This window comes from Acomys minous (genome assembly GCF_964271855.1).
Source record: "Acomys minous genome assembly, chromosome: 3".
Taxonomy (NCBI): Eukaryota; Metazoa; Chordata; class Mammalia; order Rodentia; family Muridae; genus Acomys; species Acomys minous.
In genome coordinates, this window is record NC_140485.1 from 81,664,150 (window position 1) to 81,687,709 (window position 23,560).

The 23,560-nt window shown below is 43.3% G+C and overlaps 1 protein-coding gene across 16 annotated transcripts in view; it reads left to right on the forward strand.

The window, feature by feature from the left end:
- Positions 1-23,560, forward strand: part of LOC311593237 (cilia- and flagella-associated protein 337-like) — a 62,589-nt gene that overhangs the window by 21,532 nt on the left and 17,497 nt on the right. The window contains exon 1 of one of the 16 annotated variants that reach the window (XR_014777633.1): positions 17,052-17,071. The exons of the other annotated variants lie outside the window; for them this stretch is intronic. The gene's annotated coding sequence lies outside the window, so the exon portion shown is untranslated. Of the gene's footprint in view, positions 1-17,051; positions 17,072-23,560 lie in introns of those variants that run through there. 16 annotated transcript variants of the gene reach the window in all.

The following is a 23,560-nucleotide window of genomic DNA, read 5'->3' on the forward strand; positions in this document are numbered from 1 at the left end:
TACTGCCACCAGTAAGGAAGGCGAGGTTCTCTTTCTCTACATCATCGCCAGCATGTGGTGTCACTTGAGGTTTAGATCTTGGCCATTCTGATGTGTGTAAGGTGGAATCTAAGAGTCGTTTTAATTTGCATTTCTCTGCTGACTAAGATGCTGAGCATTTTTTAAAGGGTTTCTCTGCCATTCGATAGTCCTCTGCTGAGAATTCTCTGCTTAATCCTGAGCTCCATTTCTTAATTGGATTATTTGGCGTGGTGGTATTTAACTTATTGAGTTCTTTATGTAGTTTCACTATTAGACCTTTGTCAGATGAAGGGTTGGTGAAGATCTTTTCCCAGTCTGTAGGCTGTTGCTTTGTTCTGTTGACAGTGTCTCCTGCCTTACAGAAGCTTCTCAGCCTCATGAGGTCCCATATTTTAGTTGTTGACATGAAGGCTTGGGCTGTTGGAATTCTGTTCAAGAAGTTGTCTCCTGTGCCAATGAGTTCCAGGCTCTTGCCCACTTTTTCTTCTAACCGACTGAGTGTCTCTGGTTTTTTGTTGAAGTCTTTAATCCACTTGCACTTGAGTTTTGTGCATGGTGATAAATATGAGTCTACTTACATTTTTCTACATGTAGACATCCAATTAGACCAGTACCCTTTGTTGAAGATGTTTCCCTTATTCCATTGAATAGATTTGGCTTCTTTGTCAAAAATCAAGTGTCCATATGTGTGTGGATTTATTTCTGGGTCTTCCATTTGATTCAATTCCATTGATCAACCATCCTATTGCTATGCCTGTACCATGCTACTTTAATTACTGTTGCTCTATAGTACATCTTGAGACGGGTATGGAGATTTCTATGGAAGAACTTTTATTGTACAGGATTTTTTCGCTGGTCTGAGTTTTTTGTGTTTCTACATGAAGTTGAGAATTGATCTTTCAATGTCCTTAAAAAACTGTTTAGGTATTTTGATAGGGATTGCATTGAATCTGTAAATTAGTTTTGGTAATATGGCTAATTTTTTTACGAGAAAAGTTTTCTCTGTGTAGCCTTGGCTGTCCTACACTCACTTTGTAGAGTCTGCTGGTTCGAACGCACAGCGATATATCTGCCTCTGCCTCCCAAGGGCTGTGATTAAAGGCATGCACCACAACGCCTGGCAAGATGACCATTTTTACTCATTAATTCTCATAATCAATGAACAAGGGAGATCTTTCCATCTTCTGATGTTATCTTCAATCCCTTTCTTCAGAGATTTGAAGTTTATTTCAAACAAGTATTTCAGTTACTTGGTTAGAGTTACTCCTAGATATTTTATATTCCTTGTGGCTATCGTGGAAGGTGCAGTTCCCCTACTTCCTCCTCTGCATGATTGTCATTTGTAAGTAGGAATGCTACTGATTTTTTGAATTCATTTTGTATCCAGCCATTTTGCTGAAGGTATTTATCAGCTGTAGGTGTCCTCTGGAGGAAATTTGGATGCCATTTCTGTATACTATCATTATCATCTGCAAAGAGGGATAATTTGACTTCCTCCTTTCCCATTTGGATCCCCTTGATCTCCTTTTGTTGTCTTATTGCTCTGGCTAGAACTTCAAGAACCGTATTGAAGAGATATGGACAGAGCGGGTAACCTTGCCACAGCCACGATTTTCGAGGAATCTCCTTGAGTATCTCTCCACTTAATTTAATGTTGGTTATTGGCTTTCTGTATATAGTGTTTATTATGTTTAGGTATGTGCCTTGTATCCCTGATCTCTCCAACACTTTAAACATGAATGGGTGTTGGATTCAGTCAAATGCTTTTTCTTCATCTAGGCAGTTGGTCATGTGTTTTTTTATTAGTTTGTTCATATATTGGATTACATTGTTTGATTTCCATATATTAAACCATCCCTGCATACCTAGAATGAAGCCTACCTGGTCATGGTGAATGATATCTTGGATGTGTTCTTGTATTCAGTTTGCGAGTACTTCATTGAGTATTTTCATGTCAATGTTCATAAGAGAAATTGGTCTGAAATTCTCTTTTTTGGTTGGATCTTTGTGAGGTTTAGGTACCAACCTGACGGTGGCCTCATAGAATAAATTTGGTAATATTCCATCCATTTCAATCTTTGGAGTAGCTTGAGGAGTATCAGTATAATCTCTGACGGCCTGTTAGAATTCTGCACTGAAACCATCTGGCCCTGGGCTTTTTGTGTGGGAGACTGTTAGCAGCTGTTTCTATTTCTGTAGGAGACATAGGACTATTTAATTTGTTCATCTGAACTTGATTCAGTTTTGGTAATGGCAATTGATCAAGAAAATTGTCCATTTCCCTTAGATTTTCAAATTCTGTGGCATATATGCCTTTGAAGTAATATCTTATGATTCTTTGTATTTTTTCAGTGTCTGTTGTTATGTCTGCATCAATTTGGATAGTGTTTCTCTGCCTCTTGGTTAGTTTGACTAATGGTTTGTCTACCTTGTTCATTTTCTCAAAGAACCAGCTCCTGGTTTAGATGATTCTTTGAATTGTTCCTTTTGTTTCAGTTTATTGATTTTAGCCCAGAGTTTGATTATTTCCAGGTGTCTCCTCTTCTTGGGTGTTTCTGTTTCTTTTTTTCCTAGGCCTTCCAGATATGTCATTCAGTTGCTTATATGGGATGTTTCCAAGTTCTTTATAAAAGCACTTAGCACTATGAATTTTCCTCTTAGCACTGCTTTCAGTGTGTCCCACAAATTTGGGTATGCTGTTCCTTCATTTTCATTGAATTTCAGGAAGTCCTTAATTTATTGTTTCTTCCTTGACTCAGCTGTCATTAGGTAGAGTTGTTTAGTTTCCATATGTGTGTAGGCTTTTTGTTCTTTCTGTTGTTGTTGAAATCCAGCTTTAGACCATGGTGATCTGTTGGAATACAAGGTATTATTTCAAACTTCTTGTATCTTTTGAGGCTTGCTTTGTGATGTACAATTTTGTGATGATCAATTTTGGTGAAAGTTGGAGTGTTGAGGTCTCCCACTGTTAATGTGTGGGGATTGATGTGTGGTTTAAGCTTTGTCAATAGTTCTTTTACAAATGTGGGTGCCCTTATATTGGGAGTGTAAGTGTTTAGAATTGTGATGTCCTCCTGGTTGACTTTACCTTTGATGAGTATGAAGTGTCCTTCCTCATCTCTTTTGAATCATCTTGGTTGAAAATCTATTTTATCTAATATTAAAATGGGTACACCAGCTTGCTTCTTGTGTCCCTTTTCTTGGAATCCCTTTTTTTCAAGCCTTTTACCCTGAAGTAATGTCTACCCTTGTGTCTGAGATATGTTTCTTGAATGCAGAAGAATGTTGGGTCTTGTGTATGCATCCAATCAGTTAGTCTGTGACTCTGTGTTGGAGAATTGAGACCATTGATGTTGAGAGATATTAATGACCAGTGACTGTTATGTCTCTTCATTTTGATGTTGGTTACATTAGTGTGTTTGAGTGATTATGTTTTTGTGATGGTGTAGTTATCTATTTCCCATGTAATGTTGTTTGTAGCTGTCACTTTAAGTTGGATGTTTCCTTCTAGTAACTTCTGTAAGGCTGGATTTGTGGATAGGTACTGTTTGAATTTGCTTTTGTCATGGAATTACTTGTTTTCTCCATGAATGGTTATTGATAGTTTCCCTGGCTATCATAGTCTGACCTGTCATCTGTGGTCTCTTAGGTTTTGCAGGACCTCTGTCCAGGCCCCTCTGGCTTTTATGGTCTCTGCTGAGAAGTTGAGTGTAATTCTGATAGGTTTGCCACTGAATATTACTTGGCCCCTTTCCCTTGCCACTCTTAATATCTTCCTTTTTTTCTGTATATTTTGATTTTTATGTGGCAAGAAGATTCTCTTTTTTGGTCTATTCTATTTGGTGTTCTGTAGGCTTGTTGTTTGTTTATATGCATCTCCTTCTTTAAACTAGGGAATTTTTCTTCTATGATTTTGCTGAAAATATTTTCTGTGCCTTCCAGTTGGGTGTCTTCTCTTTCCTCAATGCTTTTTTTCCTCTGGGTTCAGTTTTTCATGGTGTCCTTGATTTCTTGGGTGTTATGTGTCAGGAAATTTTTAGATTTGGAATTTTCTTTGATGACTGATTGAAGTCGTGCAATTGTATCTTCTAGTCTTGAGCTTCATTCCTCCATCTCTCTTATTTTGTTAGAGAAGCTCACCTCTCTGTTGCTTGCTTTCTTCTCTAAGTTCTCTCCTTCCCGTTTTTCATGTGACTGTGCCTTTTTTGTTGTTTCCATTTTCATCTTCAGATCTTGAACTGTTTTGTTGATTTCCTTCGTATGATTGTTTGTATTTTCCTAAATTTCATCCAGTTCCTCTCTATAGGCATCTTTTATGTCTTCAATCTGTTTGGCTGCATATTTCTCCATTTGTTTACAGTTTTTATTTGTTTCTTCCATTATCATCTTCACAACTAAGGATTTGAGGTCAGTTTCTTGTATTTCAATTGTGTTTGAGTTATTTTCTTTGGGATAGCTGGTATCTGGAGTTGCCACATTGTTTTGGTTTTTGTTGTTTGAGTTTTTTACACTGGCCTTTAGTCATCTTGCTATTTCTAAGGTTGTGAGGTAGCTTCTGGTGTCCTTCACTGGTCAATGAGAACGGATTGTGGGTGAGTGCTTATAGGTTGAGTGCCCTTGGCTGTGGGGATCAGGAATCCCTTCCCTGGAATAGGCCTGTGGTTTTGCTCCGCACCCCGGGCTCCCCACTGGGTCACCAGTGGTAGGTGCTGGTGCTCTGCAGCCCCAGGAGCAGTTTGAGGTAGTGTATGTAGAGATGACTATCCTGTCTTTGAGTGGGCTTTGAATACACTGCCCTTAGGCCTCGAGTATATGGATCCTAGGCTCAGATCACCCTAGAGTTCCTGAACCCCTCCTGGCTTCTAGTAGTTGTTTAGGTTTCTGCCTGATTTATCCAGGCAGTGTGGACTAGGCTCTGCCCACCATGGAGAGAGCAGCTACTGTCTTCTGATTGCTGTTGTTTGGCTAGATTTCTTCCCTATCCGCTCAGTCCTGTCCAGCCCCTACCAAGAGCATGGGAGGCCCTACTGGGCTGTGAAGCCTGCCTAGGCCAGGTCGGGTCTTACCAATTGGGCAGGAAGTCCACTGGGGTAGGTTGCTAGGTTTGTGTCTGTCCCATTCAGAGTCCACAACTGAGGCAGTTTAGTCCCGCTGGCTTGGGCAGCTAGTTATTTTTCTGCCCTATCCCCTCAGTCCTGCCCACCCTCTCCTGAGACCATGGGAGGCCCTGCTAGGCTGCGGAGCCTGGCTAGGCTGGGTCAGTTTCTCCCAATTGTGCAGGGACAGTCCGCTGGGTTCCTGCCCGGTCCCATTCGAAGCGCACAGATGTGGCTGGATAATGTGTCCACAGCTGCCAGAGCCCAGTGGGCTCTCTATGGACAGGAACCAGGCAGGTGGTAGGATGGTCTCAGGACAGATCCACCAGTTCCCCTGAGATTTCCCCAGGCCAGGAGCTCTGGTGCTTCACTGCCAGGAGTTCAGTCCCATACACCCAGTTCATGCTACTTTGCAGGCCATTTCGGTCCAGACTCAGGGACTGGGCTCCTGTCCTCTTTGGGCCGTAGGATGTCCAGGGGCCAGACCTGCCTGTGGTCTACACTGTGTGGATCCCTCTCACCTCGTGATTTCCACATCTTGCAATCTGTGTCTCCCAGGAGGTTCCTTAGTCTCCTTCTTGTAGACCAGATACAGTACATGTTCAGTGCCGCCCTCTTGGAAAGCTCATCTTTTTAAAAAATAATCTTTCAATGGGTTTTTTTTATTCATACTTCTCTCATGTTACATCACAGTCACAGTTTCTCCTTATTCCTCTCTCCCTAGTGCCCCCAACCCCACCCACCTCCCTACTTTCTCATTTCTCTTCTGAAAAGGAAAGACCTCCCAAGGGCATCAAACAAGACATATCAAGTTGCAGTAAGACCAGGCACCTCCGCTTATAAGAAATCTGGACAAGGCAATCCAGTAGGAAGAGAAGGGTCCCCAAAGCTGGCAAAACAATTCCATTTTACACCTGTCAGAATGGCTAAGATAGAAACACAAGTGGCAGCTCATGCTGGCAAGAATGTGGAGCAGGGAGAACACGCCTACATTGCTGGTGGGAGTGCAAGCTAGTACAGTTACTTTGGAACTCTATCTGGTGCTATTTAAGAAAATTGGGAATAGGGCTTCCTCAAGACCCAGCTATTCTACTCCTTGGAATATACCCAGAAGATGCTCCAGCACACAACAAGGTCACATGCACAACCATGTTCATAGCGGCCTTATTCATAATAGCCAGAACATGGAAACAGCCTCAGGATCCCTCTGTAGAAGAATGGATAAAGAAACTGTGGTCCATTTACACTATGGAATACTACTCAGCTATTAAAAACAAGGATTTCCCAAAGTTTGTGGACAAATAGAAAGCTCATATTTTATTTCTTTTGGATTTGGCAAGTTATTATTTTCCTATGATCTTAACATGCATCTTTTTGTTATTTGGGACATCTATCTGTATTACTGGTGGAAATTTTAGCCATGTTTGTCCTTGAGCCACTTTTAATTTATTTTTATCTTGCATCACTAGTTGGTGTTTATAGTGGACATTGACCCCAACAAAGATGAAGAGTTGACAAGAGATTAAAGACATAAGTTTTGATGGTTTGATGACCTGCCTATAGCAGAACAGTTTAACATCTTAAGAACACTTGGGATGGGAGCATATGGTGATGAAAAACTGGCAGTCACCTCCTTCTAGAAGCTACAGTGTTATACACACACACACACACACACACACACACACACACACACACACACACACACACCTGTACTCCTGCAGGACCCTTGCTACATAGTATCCAGGCTTTATTCTCAAAGTAGCCATTCCACAGAGACCTGGAGAAAAAGACTGGCCCCACTCAGTGTCTCAGCGGTTCTGTAGCATACCGCATACCGATGTACCTGAAACCAGGCTGCATGCCTCTGTATTATGCAAAGGCTCATGAATGGATCGGGCTGCCTTGGGTAGAGCTACCCCACCCAGACTCAGAGCCTCTGGAAGTCCCTCAGAGAAGACTGTCAACTGTAGTTGTACTGGGGTCTGCAGTTGCCCTTAGTGACCAGCCACCAGGTACCTGCCCAGCCTTTGTAAAGAAGAGATACACCTGGACAGATGCGTACCGTGGCCTCTAACAGTCTCTAGGCAGATAGAGAGGGAACAGGGTGATGGCCATTTCCTCTGAAGGCCCAGAGTCAAAGATGGATTTGGGACTAGTAGTCAGGGAGAGGAGGGAAGAATATGGAGAGGGGGATGAAGAGGGGAGGAGAGAGGCAGGGCCAATTCAAGGTTTCTTTGATTATCTGGCCAGAGTTCTCATGGACTCTTTTGATAAATCAATGGCCTATTTTGGCCATAAAACCAGAAAGCATAGCCAGCTTAAAAAAAGAAAAAAAAAAGGTCTATGTTGTCCTGGTATTAAAGAGTAGGAATAAATGAAAGTCAAAAGAAGTGGGAGAGCTAGCCTTGGAGGAGAGTGACTGACAGGGATGTGTGATGCTAGGTTCTCAGAAGAGGCTGCAGCCTCCGACCTAGGCTGAGGCTCTGCCATAGACAGTAGGGCCTAATTGACTCTGGTTGAAAGGTGGAGCCAGCTGTCACCTCTGGCAGGGTGGTCAGGGCCTCCTCTCTCTGAACTGTTGGATTTTAAGGGAGACTTACTTTACGACTGTGAACAGTGACTGTCACAGCATTTTCCTCTGCCAATCCTGACATCTCAGAGAGAAAGAAGACCATTGGGAAGGGTGAGTGTAGGCCCTGTTCCTGCAAGGGTGAGGTGGCAAGAGTGCTGGCATGCAGTCCCTTGCCAATGCTTTTCTTTTCTTTGACTTTCTTTTTTATTAATTCATTCATATTACATCTCAATGGTTATCCCTTCCCTTGTATCCTCCCATTCCTCCCTCCCTCCCACTTTCCCCCTACTTACTTCCCCTATGACTGTGACTGAGAGGGACTTCCTCCCCCTGTATATGCTCATAGGGTATCAAGTCTCTTCTTGGTAGCCTGCTATCCTTCCTCTGAGTGCTACCAGGCCTCCCAATCCAGGGAACATGCTATACTATGGGGCACCAGAGTTTGTGAGAAAGTAATATCCCACTCTCCACTCAACTGTGGAGAATGTCCTGTCCATTGGGTAGATCTGGGTAGGGTTTCAAAATTTACTGCATGTATTGTGCTTGGCTGGTGCCATAGTTTCAGCAGGACCCCTGGCCCCAGATCTGCCTGTCATAATGTTCTTCTTGTAGGATTCTAGGACCCTCTGGATCCTTCTATTTCCCCATTCTCCCATGCTTCTTTCACACAGAGTCCCAATAGGATGTCCTCACCTCCTCCCACTTTCCTGGTAAGTGTAGACTTTTATGGGACATGCCCCTTGGGCTAGTGTCCAATTATAAGTGAGAATATGCCATTTGAGTCTATCTGCTTCTAGGTTAACTCACTCATCATTTCTCTGTCAATCCATTTGTCCACAAATTTCATGAATTCCTTGTTTTTAATAGCTGAGTATAACTGTACCATAGTGTAAATGTACCACAGTTTCTTCTTTTTTATATTCTCCCTTGTTTTATTTTATTTTAAAAAATATTTTATTAATTTATTCATATTACATCTCAGTTGTTAGCCCATCCCTTGTATCCGCCCATTCCTCCTTCCCTCCCGATTCCCCCCTACTGCCCTCCTCTATGACTGTGACTAAGGTGGGCCTCCTCCCCCTGTATAGGCTCATAGGGTATCTAGTCTCTTCTTGGTGACCTGTTATCCTTCCTCTGAGTGCCACCGGGCCTCCCCATCAAGGGGATGTGGTCAAAAATGGAGCACCAGAGTTTGTATGAATGTCATATCTCCCTTTCCACTCAACGGTGGAGAATGTCCTGCCCGTCAGCCAGGTCTGGGTAGGGGTTCGAAGTTTACTGCCTATATTTTCCTTGTACCACAGTTTCTTTACCCATTCTTCTACCGAGGGACACTTAGGCTGTTTCCATGTTCTGGCTATTATGAATAAGGCTGCTATGAATGTGGTTGAGCATATGTACTTGTGTTGTGTGCTGAAGCTTCTTCTGGGTATATTCCAAGGAATTGGAATAGCTGGGTCTTGAGGAATCCCTATTCCCACTTTTCTGAAATAGTACAAGACAGATTTCCAAAGTGGTTGTGCTAGTTTGAATTTCCACCAGCAACGAAAGAGTGTTCCTCTTTCTCAACATCCTCGCCAGCATGTGATGTCGCTTGCATTTTTTATCTTAGCCATTCTGATGGGTGTAAGATGGAATCTCAGTGTTTTTTTCAGAGTTGTTTTGATTTGCATTTCTCTGGTGACTGAAGACATTGAGCATTTCTTTAAGTGTTTCTCAGCCATTCGATATTCCTCTGTTGAGAAGTCTCTGTTTAATTCTGATCCCTATTTTTCAATTGGGTTATTTGGTTTGGTGGTGTTTAACTGATTAAGTTCTTTATGTAGTTTCACTATTAGACCTTTGTCAGATGTAGGGTTGGTGAAGATCTTTTCCCAGTCTGTAGGCTGTCACTTTGTTTTGTTGACAGTGTCCCCTGACTTGCAGAAGCTTCTCAGCCTCATGAGGTCCCATTTATTAATTGGTGACCTTAAGGCTTGGGCTGTTGGTGTTCTGTTCAGGAAGTTGTCTCCTGTGCCAATGTGTTCCAGGCTCTTGCCCACTTTTTCTTCTAACCAATTTAGTGTCTCTGGTTTTATGTTGAGGTCTTTAATCCACCTGGACTTGAGTTTTGTGCATGGTGACAAATTTGGGCTAATTTCATTTTTCTACATATAGAAATCCAGTTGGACCAGCACCATTTGTTGACGATATTATCCTTTTTCCATAGAATAGATTTGGCTTCTTTGTCAAAAATCAAGTGTCCATATGTGTGTGGATTCATATATGGGTCTTCGATTGAATTCCATTGATCAACAGTCCTATTGCCAGTACCATCCTGTTTTAATTACTATTGCTCTATGGTATAGCTTGAGATCAGGTATGGAGATTACTCTGGAGGATCTTTTATTGTATAAGATTGTTTTACCTATTCTGGGTTTTTTTGTCTTTCCATATGAAGCTGAGAATTTACCTTTCTATGTCTTTTTAAAATTGTGTAGGTATTTTGATAGAGATTGCATTGAATCTGTAAATTACTTTTGGTAAGATGGCCATTTTTACTATGTTAATTCTCTGGACCCATGAACAAGGGAGATCCCTCCATCTTCTCAAGTCGTCTTCAATCACTTTTTCAGGGATGCCGCTGTTTCTGAAAGACCCACAGGTTGCACCACAAGGGAGAGATTTTGAATATACCCAGCCACTGGTTTGCCCAAATGCAGGAACAGATCATTTCAGGGCCAAGGTTACAACAAAAGTGTCACCTGACTATCTTCTCCTTCTATTGTTCTACTAAGTGAGGAGGCACACGAGGAGAAAAGTGCTATGAGAAACAAAAGGAGACCAAGAAAACAAGCAGAGAGAGAGAGAGACTGTCCCCACTCCTGAAGTAAGGAAGGTTGTGAAAATAGACTTGGTTTCCTAGGTGTGTGCATTCATGACAGGGAGAGGGTGAGTGAGTGTGTGTGTGTGTGTGTGTGTGTGTGTGTGTGTGTGTGTGTGTTTGTGTGTGTGACTGTCCTCAGAGCAGCAGCAAAGCTACATGTGAGGTGGCATGATGGCTGTGCTCTGCTCAAGGGTGGGGACCTTTCCATGCTGCTGCAGGCCAGGGCTTTATAAACTCAGAGACAGTAGGGCAGGTATGCTCATGACCAACAGCTCTGAGACTGGAGGGAGCTGGAGAGAGCTAGTAGCTTCAAGGCCTTCATAGTCACTACAGTCAGGCCTCCAAGTGTCATTGTGGGTAAGAGGGGCTGTGAGCAGAAGTGACGATGGCAGCTGAACCGTCTTGGTAGAGCAGATGGATAAGGTGCACTAGAACGGGAGGATGAGGCCAAAGCTGGCTCCAGGTTTGCATTTTGATGTGGGCATGAGGTACGCTAGATGTCAAGAACATTGAGCTAATCCTACTCTGCAGCACTGGGGGGCACTGGGGGGCACTGTCACTGGCCCTCTGTGGCTCCATCCACCATGTGTGGAAGGCAGGTAGAGAGAACTGGGCCTGGATTGTCTGCACTGGGTGCAATGGGTGAGAGGGATCACCCAGATGGAGACGAGAGAGGGAAGAGACCAGGCAGGAGGAGGCCCTGCTGCTCCTGTATTTGTACTTCTACCCGTGTTGTCCGTGGGGAGTCCCCACCCCACCCCATTCCTGTCCCATGTGTGTCATCCTGTGAACCATGGGTTAGAAAGGCTTCACAGAGCTGGAGTAAGGTTGCTGTTTATGAAAGTCACTGGGTGGGAAGCGGGAGGTGGATTGGCTGATCGGCAGAGAAGACAAGTTCGCATCCCTCCCCCTGCCTCTGGCTCTAACAAGAGCCCCCGTTGGCCTCCACTTATCAGCAGTGATGTCTGTGCTCTGCGTCTCCCTTATTCTGGAGCCTAGAACTTGGCATGTGCCAGGCAGAGGTGTCCATGAGGCCAGCCCCCAACAGAGCCCTGGACTCTGAGTCAGTCCCAGATCCCTGGTAGACAGCATGTCACAGGAGCCCTGGGAGCTCTCAGCTGGGAACAGCTGTGTGTTATGTGGCTGCAAGGAATGACAACGCTGGGGGGTTCTGCACTCTGACTGCGAAAAGGGGGAAGGAGCTCTTGACCACACAATTAGATAAAAATGGCCTTAAAGCACGTTGAAAGAGGGTCCCTTGAAGCTGAAGTTCATAGCACACTTAATTTGAGAATATCTGACTGAGTATCCAGGGAGAAGTTTAAAGGGTATCCCCTAACTGTACTCAACTATGGAACCCGTCTTGTGAGGGGTACTTGTCAAAACCTCGCCAAAGCACAGATATCTATAAATTGATCTATTTGTGGACTGATCAGAGAAGGTGCTCTCTGCTCCATGATATATGTGGCTCTTTTCTAAATAAGATTTTTTTGTTCTTTTAAAGATTTATTTATTATGTATACCGTATGCACCAGATCACATTATAGGTGGTTGTGAGCCACCATATAGTTGCTGGGAATTGAACTCAGGATCTCTGGAAGAGTAGAGTAGTCAGTGCTCTTAAGCGCTGAGCCATCTCTCCAGCCCACTAAATAAGATTATAAAAAAGATTACTTATTTATTTTATGTACAAGTGCTCTCTCTGCATATACGCCTGCACCTGTTACAGATGGTTCGGAGCCACCATGTGGTTCCTGGGAATTGAACTCAGGATCTCTGGAGTCAGTGCTCCTAACCGCTGAGCCATCTCTCCAGCTCAGCTACATAAGTCCTTTCTTTAGTGCCAAAACGTGGGCATCTATTGGTTTTGTCTGCAGTGCCCTTCTCCTGAGGGCCTTCCATGGCACAGGCACATCTTGATTCCTCCATCAGCAACACACCACAGAAAGATGCCTGGGCCTAGACATCGATGAGCACTTCTGAGCAGGTCCAGCCATCCCCTTCTGTGGCAGGCCCATGGAGCAGATGAGGAAAGTCTGCAGGTTTGCATAGCTGCCTGGTAAAAAGGTGGAGAGCAGAGAGAGGCAGAGGGAAACCAAGGACGCAAGAGTCAGCCACGTAACACCTTTGTGTCACTTTGTGTGCTACTGCACCTAGATCCTGCTCTGAGCCTCTGGGTTTTCAGCTTGGCCTCTAGATCCAGCTACCAGAGGCATAAACGTTCCACTTTTGAAAATGTTATGTGCTTTCTTTCTATAGAAGATGGGGCTGAACGCATGCTGGCTGATGGGTGCAGAGGGGGTGAACACTGTCCTTGCTCATTTGGGCTCACAGTTCAGGGCATTAAATCTTCTACAACAGAGAAATGGGCAGCGAGAGACGAGGTATCTTGCTCCCAGTATCTTGCTCAAGGGCACACTACCAAAGACCTGATGCTATGGGTTGGAGGTAAGGCATCTCCCACAGGCTGCATTTGAACACTTGGTCTCCAGTTGGTGTTACTGTTTTGGGATGTGGTGGGCCATTTAGGAGTGGGGGGGGCCTAGGGGCAGGAGCTGCTGAAGAAAGTGAGTTGCTGGGGGTGGACCAGGAAGTATTCTCTGCTTCCTAGGCCACTGCCACATAGAGAGCTTCCCCACATGCCAGCTTCTCCAGCAGCCATGCTGCTCCTCTTGTGGAATTCTTTATATATGACCTGTGGACTCTCTCTCTCTCTCTCTCTCTCTCTCTCTCTCTCTCTCTCTCTCTCTCTCTCTCTCTCTCTCACACACACACACACACACACACAGAGAGAGAGAGAGAGAGAGAGAGAGAGAGAGAGAGAGAGAGAGAGACAAAGTAACTAATGTGACTAAGATCCTCCCAAGGGAGAAATCTCAGGATATGTCTGTTACCTGGAAAGTAGTGCCTTTGGGGGACATTCAGGAGCCAAACTCTCTCAAGCGTGTCTTAGGATGGAGGATGAGAAAGCCTCCACTAATCTAAGTGACAGTGTCCAGGTACCGGGAGACATGCCCTGCACCCTAGGGAATGAGGTTAGTTGTACTCAGTGCCCTGAGGTCCAGTTATTGCTAGAGATCAATCATCTTCTCCCTTTGGATGGACTATTGTTTTGTTTCAAGAAGTGATAGTTTAAATGTGGTGATGTGTAGACATGTTCTGTCCTGGTTGTACTGAACCTTCTATTAATAGAGACTGCCACTTTGGTCTCTTCTAAACTATTCACACAGTTTCCTTAACCTGCACTGTGTGGTGGGATTTTTAATGTTCCCACTGGGGCTTCATTTCATGTGTAAAGATGGTGGCGCTCATGCAAATCTATAGAATGTGGCTTCAAAAACATTGCAAACGTTGGTCCAGACCCATGCCCCTTAGCTGCAGATGCCACAGTCACATGAATGCCCACTGTGTTTCCAGTGGGAATAACATCTCCATTTTGACACCTTACTGACTTAGATCATATAGAAAACAGAAATGTGCTTTTATTGAGAGAAAGCCCCCAGTAAAAGAGCCAAAAATAAAGGGCGAAATCCTCCTCTCTCTAGTGGTCAGCTCCTCCCTACTAGAATCCAGACATAGAGTTCACAGTTACTTATACAAGCAACTAGGATGTAACTCGAGGAGCCCCTGGTGCCTTAGTCTAAACGGTCAATTTCACAAAAGGAAATGGGCGGTGTTATAAAACATAATCATCTGTCCTCTTTTGTTGTCATTTTGATTTTTTGAGACAGGGTTTCACTGTGTAACAGCGCTGGCTGTACTGGATTCTCATTGTAGACCAAGCTGGCCTGGAACTCACAGAGAGATGGCTGCCCCTGCCTACCAAGTGCTGGGAGTAAAGTCATGTGCCACTACACCTGGCGGGATCTGTCTTACTCAAGTAAGAGACATACACAAAGTGCCCAAGAAGCAAGGCCAGAGAATATCTAATGGCTACAAAATGGACCCCGTTCACTCTTAGGCGAGGAACTCTTTCAGAATCTACCTGCTGGGTGTCTGCCTAAAGTACCTATTATTCACTGAAATGTCCAGCAAATATTTCACCCTGCACCTTGTGTAGGGATAGTGCTGCCACAGCAGCTGTAATGTCAAACAAAGGAGTGGGCCTCAGGCTACAAGGCTCCTCAGGATTTGGAGGCCTAAACACTCTTCCACCCGAGTTGTAGAATGCAGGCCACTCCACCCTTACAACACACACCACACAAATGACAACACCACGACCTTGTACCTCTACATCATAGCATAACTTTAATAACCGAAGATTTTCCGTCTTCAATGCCTGTGGGAGGAATGCTTTTCCTGTCTGTAGGACTGTAGTGGATGTAAACATGTTTTTGTTTTGATCCCAAGTGTGGGATAGCTATTAGATGTAAACATATTTTTGGTTTGATCGCAAGTGTGGGATGGGGAACAGACTTGTGAGAAAACAGGTGATGATTATGCAGTCGAAGCTGAACCACCTCGTGCGGGGCCTTGGTTTTTGCCAGGTGAAAGACATCCTAAGACAGACTCTCAGAGGATACACACACACACACACACATACACATACACATACACATACACATACACACACACACACACACACAGAGAGAGAGAGAGAGAGAGAGAGAGAGAGAGAGAGAGAGAGAGAGAGAGAGAGAGAGAGACATCGCCACCCCCCCCACACACACACCCAAAAGAAGGTAGCTGGGACTTTTTGGTTCTCAGTATCCTTTGGCTGTTCGTCGCTGTTATGTCCAAGTCGAGAGACCCCCGTAGACCATCAGAGACCAGCTGGATGCAATTCACAAAGGGTCTTTTTATTGAGCAAGCTCGGGAGCAAGGTCTGTCTGTTCCCTGGAAACTAGAGGAAGATGGCAGCCTCGACTCCTTAGGATACAGGGTTCATAAAGGCAAAAACTGCAAGCAGGCTTTACAAGCCTTTGCGTTAAATGATTGGGTAAGGGGGTTGGTTATAGGGAAGCTGGCCTTAACGCTGATGGGGTATAATAGGGGAGGGGGCTTTGGGCCAAGCCATAAGAGGAATCTTCTCTAAGATTTATCTACTGTAACACTGTGGGTTTTTCACCTTATGAGCTGGCCCGTAGCGGTTAACTCCTGGTGTTACCAGGCTTACTTTTGTGGGCTTTCCTAACCTTGGGTAATTAGAGGAAGGGGGCAGTTCTCTCAGAGAGCAAGACAGGCTTGGTGCAAGATGGCCTCTGTTTAGCCCTTTCAATCACTCCACTTTGAGATAATCCTAGAGAAAACCGCTCCAGTGAAGGCTGCGATGCTCTAAGTTCTTCTGGCTGCTCTGGGTTCCGGCTGCTGTTCCAGGTTCCAGCAGCAACTTTGGTGGAATTGCTGGTCTGCTGATATCCTGCTGACTGCACCAGGGGAATCGCTCCCAGGAAATGAATTCAACGAGGTCTACTTCTCCTGTTCCCTTTTACCTCTTTTCTCTCCCATCTAGGGTAGGTGGGTTGGAAGGGAGGTATATGCGTTACTGAACCCCAACTAAAGTAGGTTTGGAAAAGGTAAAGCCTACATAGCACCTAGGTTGACATTTTTCTTTCTTGGTTGTACTGAAGATGTCTGCCTACTGCTTTCAGGGCTTCTGGATTCTGATGAGACATCTAATGAGTCTCTTGGGGGAGCAGTGATCAGTTTCTTCCTTTGAGTCCCACAGATGTAACTTGTCCTGGAGTGTCTTGGGAGACTGAAAAATTGTTACAGTTGTATAATGCCAGTGAGGGGCTCTCATAGTTTCCACAACAATCCAAGTGTAAAGAGAGGAATGCAAACTTTGAATGGAGGCATGTGAGATCTGTAACAGACAGGTGTTGCCAGAGCATTTTTGGTTCTACTTGCAAAGGGCATTGGAGCATCCTCTGGGCTCACTTACTTCCTGGTAAATGTCAGAGTCTATACCCAGGAAGGCATAGATTTGGGGCCTATATCATCATTGTTAGCATTCCTGTTGTTCTTACTATTGAAGTGGAGATGTCCTTGCTGTGATGTACAGTGAAATGTCCCCTATAGATGCTGTGTTTGAACACGTGGTCTCCAGCTGGTGATACTGTCTTGGAAAATTGAGGTCTAGCTTTAGGAGGTGGGGATCTAGCTCCAGAAAGCATTTTTCTGGCTTGGCATCGAAGGTGGGGGTGACTACTAGGACAGTGTAAGAAACCGCATGCTAACACTTGCTAACACTCCCGCCACCATATCTTCCCTGTTCCCTCATGGTGTGAACCAAACCAGACCTTCAGCAAGTTGCTTCTTGCTGGACAGTTGTTGCCCACAGAGACACTATTACAGTCCTTCTGGACAGGAGTGTGCCCATCCCTCATGGGTCCATGGCTGCTCTGACCTCACAAAGAGCCACTGTGAGGGATGGCTGGTACCTGTGCATATAATGTACTGCCTAGGGCTGGATTTTGTCCTTCTAGCACAGAGAGCTAGAGTGTGGTGATCTGTGCGACTTCTACTTTGGTGGAGTTTGGCCTTGGATGCTGACAATGATTTGGCTTTGACAGAGTGAGCCTTTCCTAGCACTCCCGGTTGTGCTTTGGGGCTGTTGGCTGTAGCTTTTTATTTTACTCTTTTACATTTATGGTTTGGTTTCAGAATTTAATTTTTACATATTTTAAATGTTTGTTGTTAGTTTTCTTTCATCTGTTTTTAACTACTCATTTCCTTTGTCTTTTGTTTCTTTTGTATTAATTTATTCAGATTACATCTCAATTGTTCTCCCCTCCCTGTATCCTCCCATTGCTCCCTCCCTCCCTCTTTCACCTTTTCCCATCCCCTAGGTCTGTGACAGAAAGCGACCTCATCCCTCACCATATGGTCACAGCCTATCAAGTCTCATCTTGGTAGCCTGATTATTCTTTCTCTGAGTGCCACCAGGCCTCCCCACCGAGGGGAAGTGGTCAAATATGGGGCCCCTGAGTTCATGTCAGAGTCAGTCCCCACTCTCCACACAGCTGTGGAGAATAGCCTGTGCATGGGCTAGATCTCTGTAGGGGTTCGATGTTTACTGCATGTATTTTCCTTGGTTGGTGAAGGAGTTTAAGTAGACACCCCTGGGTCCTGACTCACCCGTCATAATGTTCTTCTTGTAGGTTTTTAGGGCCCTCTTGGTCCTTCTATTTCCCTATTCTCCCACACATCTCTCACTTAGGTCCCAATAGGAAGTCTCCACATCTATCCCAATCTCCTGGTAAGTAAAGACTTTCATGGGACATCCTTTTGGGCCTAGTGTTCAATTATAAGTGAGTATATACCATGTGAGTCGTTCTGGGTCTGGGTTAAGTCACTCAGTATGATCATTTCTAGTTCCATCCATTTGCCTGCAAATCTCAGGATTTCCTTGTTTTTTTGTTTTGGGTTTATTTTGGTTTTTTGAGACAGAGTTTCTCTTTGTAGCCTTGGCAGTCCTGGACTCCATTTGTAGACCACGGTGGCCATGAACTCACAGTGATCCACCTGCCTCTACCTCCCAAGTGCTGGAATTAAAGTTGTGGGCCACCATGGGTGTGCTACCATGCCCAACTCCATTTCCCTGTTTTTAATAGCTGATCAGTATTCCATAGTGTAAATGTACCACTGTTTCTTTATCAATTCTTCGACTGAGGGACATTTAGGTTGTTTCCTGGTTCTGGATATTATGAACACGACTGCTGTGAACATGGTTGGGCATATGTCTTTGTTGTGTGGTAGAACATCTTCTGGGATTATTCCAAGGTGTGGAATAGCCAGGTCTTGAGGTAGTGCTATTCCCTGTTTTCTGAGAAAGTGCCAGATAGATTTCCAAAGTAGTTGTACAAGTTTGTACTCCCACCAGCAAGGAAGGCGTGTTCCTCTTTCTCCACATCATTGCCAGCATGTGGTGTCACTTGAAGCTTAGATCTTGGCCATTTTGATGGGTGTAAGGTGGAATCTAAGAGTCATTTTAATTTGCATTTCTCTGCTGACTAAGATGCTGAGCATTTCTTTAAGGGTTTCTCTGCCATTTGATAGCCCTCTGCTGAGAATTCTCTGCTTAATCCCGAGCCCCATTTCTTAGTTGGTTTATTTTGCTTGGTGATGTTTAATTTCTTGACTTCTTTATATACTTTGGATATTTGACCTTTATCAGATGTAGGATTGGTGAGGTTCTTTTCCCAGTCTGTAGGCTGTTGCTTTTTTCTGTTGACAGTGTCTCCTGCCTTACAGAAGCTTTTCAGCCTCATGAGGTCCCATATTTTAGTTGTTGACATGAAGGCTTGGGCTGTTGGAATTCTGTTCAGGAAGTTGTCTCCTGTGCCAATGAGTTCCAGGCTCTTGCCCACTTTTTCTTCTAACCGACTGAGTGTCTCTGGTTTTATGTTGAAGTCTTTATTCCACTTGCACTTGAGTTTTGTGCATGGGGATAAATATGAGTCTACTTACATTTTTCTACACGTGGGCATTCAGTTAGACCAGTACCCTTTGTTGAAGATGTTTCCCTTATTCCATTGAATAGATTTGGCTTCTTTGTCAAAAATCAAGTGTCCATATGTGTGTGGATTTATTTCTGGGTCTTCCACTTGATTCAATTCCATTGATCAACCATCCTATTGCTATGCCTGTACCATGCTGCTTTAATTACTGTTGCTCTATAGTACATCTTGAGATCAGGTATGGAGATTTCTATGGAGGAACTTTTATTGTACAGGATTTTTTTGCTATTCTGGGTTTTTTATTTTTCTATATGAAATTGAGAAGTGATCTTTCAATGTCTTTAAAAAATTGTGTAGGTATTTTGATAGGGATTGCATTGAATCTATGAAATAGTTTTGGTAATATGGCTATTTTTTCATGAGACAAGGTTTCTTTGTGTAATCTTGGCTGTCCTAGACTCACTTTGTAGAGTCGGCTGTCTTCAAACTCACAGCAATATGCCTGCTTCTGCCTCTTGAGTGCTGTGATTAAAGGCATGCACCTCAACGCCTGGCAAGATGACCATTTTAACTATGTTAATTCTCATAATCAATGAACAAGGGAGATCTTTCCATCTTCTGATGTTATCTTCAATCCCTTTCTTCAGAGATTTGAAGTTTATTTCAAACAAGTCTTTCAATTACTAGATTAGAGTTACTCTTAGATATTTTATATTCCTTTTGGCTATCATGAAAGGTGCAGTTCCCCTACTTCCTCCTCTGCATGATTGTCATTTGTATGTAGGAATGCTACTGAGTTTTTGAATTCATTTTGTATCCAGCCAATTTGCTGAAGGTATTTATCAGCTGTAGGTGTCCTCTGGAGGAAATTTGGATGTCATTTCTGTATACTATCATTATCATCTGCAAAGAGGGATAATTTGACTTCCTCCTTTCCCATTTGGATCCCCTTGATCTCCTTTTGTTGTCTTATTGCTCTGGCTAGAACTTCAAGAACCGTATTGAAGAAATATGGACAGAGCGGATAACCTTGCCACATCCACGATTTTCGAGGAATCTCCTTGAGTATCTCTCCACTTAATTTAATGTTGGTTATTGGCTTTCTATATATAGTGTTTATTATGTTTAGGTATGTGCCTTGTATCCCCGATCTCTCCAACACTTTAAACATTAATGGGAGTTGGATTCTGTTCAATGATTTTTCAGCATCTAAGTAATTGGTCATGTGGTTTTTCTATCAGTTTGTTCATGTGGTGGATTACATTGTTCGATTTCCACATATTAAACCATCCCTGCATGCCTGGAATGAAGCCTACCTGGTCATGGTGAATGATATCTTGGATGTGTTCTTGTATTCAGTTTGCGAGTACTTCATTGAGTATTTTCATAAGAGAAATTGGTCTGAAATTCTCTTTTTTGGTTGGATCTTTGTGAGGTTTAGATACCAACCTGACGGTGGCCTCATAGAATAAATTTTGTAATATTCCATCCATTACAGTCTTTGGAGTAGCTTGAGGAGTATCAGTACTAGCTCTTCTTTGAAAGTTTGTTAGAATTCTGCACTGAACCCATCTGGCCCTGGCTTTTTGTGGGGGAGACTGTTAGCGACTGCTTCTATTTGTATAGGAGACATAGGACTATTTAATTTGTTCATCTGAACTTGATTCAGTTTTGGTAATGGCAATTGATCAAGAAAATTGTCCATTTCCCTTAGATTTTCAAATTCTGTGGCATATATGCCTTTGAAGTAATATCTTATGATTCTTTGTATTTGTTCAGTGTCTGTTGTTATGTCTGCATCAATTTGGATAGTGTTTCTCTGCCTCTTGGTTAGTTTGACTAATGGTTTGTCTACCTTGTTCATTTTCTCAAAGAACCAGCTCCTGGTTTAGATGATTCTTTGAATTGTTCCCTTTGTTTCAGTTTATTGATTTTAGCCCAGAGTTTGATTATTTCCAGGTGTCTCCTCTTCTTGGGTGTTTCTGTTTCTTTTTTTCCTAGGCCTTCCAGATATGTCATTCAGTTGCTTATATGGGATGTTTCCAAGTTCTTTATAAAAGCACTTAGCACTATGAATTTTCCTCTTAGCACTGCTTTCAGTGTGTCCCACAAATTTGGGTATGCTGTTCCTTCATTTTCATTGAATTTCAGCAAGTCCTTAATTTATTGTTTCTTCCCTGACTCAGCTGTCATTAGGTAGAGTTGTTTAGTTTCCATATGTGTGTAGGCTTTTTGTTCTTTCTGTTGTTGTTGAAATCCAGCTTTAGACCATGGTGATCTGTTGGAATACAAGGTATTATTTCAAACTTCTTGTATCTGTCCAGGGTTGCTTTGTGACCTACTATATGATCAATTTTGGTGAAAGTTGGAGTGTTGAAGTCTCCCACTGTTAATGTGTGGGATTGGTGTATGGTTCAAGCTTTGTCAATAGTTCTTTTACAAATGTGGGTGCCCTTATATTGGGAGTGTAGATGTTTAGAATTGTGATGTCCTCCTGGTTGACTTTACCTTTGATGAGTATGAAGTGTCCTTCCTCATCTCTTTTGAATCATCTTGGTTGTAAGTCTATTTTATCTAATATTAAAATGGGTACACCAGCTTGCTTCTTGTGTCCCTTTTCTTGTAATACCTTTTTCAAGCCTTTTACCCTGAGATAATGTGTATCCTTGTGGCTGAGATATGTTTCTTGAATGCAGAAGAATGTTGGGTCTTGTGTATGCATCCAATCAGTCTGTGTCTTTGTGTTGGAGAATTGAGACCATTGACGTTGAGAGATATTAATAACCAGTGACTGTTATGTCTCTTCATTTTGATGTTGGTTACATTAGTGTGTTTGAGTGATTATGTTTTTGTGATGGTGTAGTTATCTATTTCTCATGTAATGTTGGTTGTAGCTGTTACTTTAGGTTGGATGTTTCCTTCTAGTAACTTCTGTAAGGCTGGATTTGTGGATAGGTACTGTTTGAATTTGCTTTTGTCATGGAATTACTTGTTTTCTCCATGAATAGTTATTGATAGTTCCCTGGCTATCGTAGTCTGGCCTGTCATCTGTGGTCTCTTAGGTTTTGCAGGACCTCTGTCCAAGCCCTTCTGGCTTTTATGGTCTCTGCTGAGAAGTCGAATGTAATTCTGATAGGTTTGCCACTGAATATTACTTGGCACTTTTCCCTTCCTGCTTTTACTATCTTGCTTTTTTTCCTGTATATTTTGATTTTTATGTGGCAGGAAGATTTTCTTTTCTGGCCTATTCTATTTGGTGTTCTGTAGGCCTGTTGTATGTTTATATGCATCTCCTTCTTTAAATTGGGGAATTTTTCTTCTATGATTTTGTTGAAAATATTTTCTGTGCCTTGGAGTCGGGCATCTTCTTTTTCCTCAATGCTTGTTATCCTCCGGGTTCGGTTTTTCATGGTGTCCTTGATTTCTTCGATGTTTTGTGTCAGGAAATTTTTTTTCAGATTTAGAATTTTCTTTGGTGGTGCTACAAATAATACAATTTCATCTTTGAGTCCCGATTTTTGTTCCTCTGTCTCTTGGATTCTGTTAGAGAAGCTCATCTCTCTGTTGCTTGCTTGCTTCTCTAAGTTCTCTCATTCCCGTTTTTCTTCTATCTAGGCCTTTATCATTGTTTTTGTTTTCATCTTCACATCTTGAACTGTTTTATTGATTTCGTTCATCTGATTGTATTATCCATAATTTCCTCCTGTGCCTCTCTATGGCCCTGTTTTATGTCTTTTACCTGTTTTGCTGCATCTTCCTACATTTGTTTTTGTTTTTAATTCATTTCCTCCGTTATCATCTTCATTACTAAGGATGTGAGGTCATTTTCTTGTATTTCAATAGTGTCTAAGTTCTCAGGGTTGCTTATCTTTGGATATGTGGTATCTGGAAAAGTCAAATTGTTTTGGATTTTGTTGTTTGAATTTTTACACTGGCCTTTAGTCAGTCATCTTGCTATCTCTGATGTTGTAAGGTAGCTTCTGGTGTCCTTCACTGGTTGTTGAGAGGGGATTGTGGGTAAGTGATATAGGTCAAGGGTCGTTACACCTGTGGGGATCAGGAAACTCTCCTTGGAATAGGCAGGTGACCTGGTGTCAGTTTCAGGAGACATTGCTCCATACCCTGGGCTCCCGGCTGGGTCAGCAGTGGTAGGTGCTGGTGCTCTGCAGCCTCAGGAACAGTTTGAGTTGGTATGTAGAGATGGCTATCCTGTACTTGGCTGGGCTTTGAATAGCCTGCCCTCAGGTCTCGAGTATGTGGATCCTAGGCTCAGGTCACCCTAGAGTGCCTGAACCCCTGCTGGCTTCTAGTAGTTGTTTAGGTTTCTGCCTGATTCATCCAGGCAGTGTGGACTAGGCTCTGCCCACCATGGAGAGTGCAGCTACTGCCTTGTGACTATTGTTGGTTGGCTAGATTTCTGCCCTGTCCCCTCAGTCCGGTCCAGCCCTTACCAAGAGCATGGGAGGCCCTGCTGGGCTGTGGAGCCTGCCTAGGCCAGGTCAGTTCTTACCAATTGTGTAGAACGTCTGCTGGTGTAGGTTGCTAGGTTTGTGCCGGTCTCATTCAGATTGCACAACTGAAGCGGTTCAGTCCCAATGGGTTG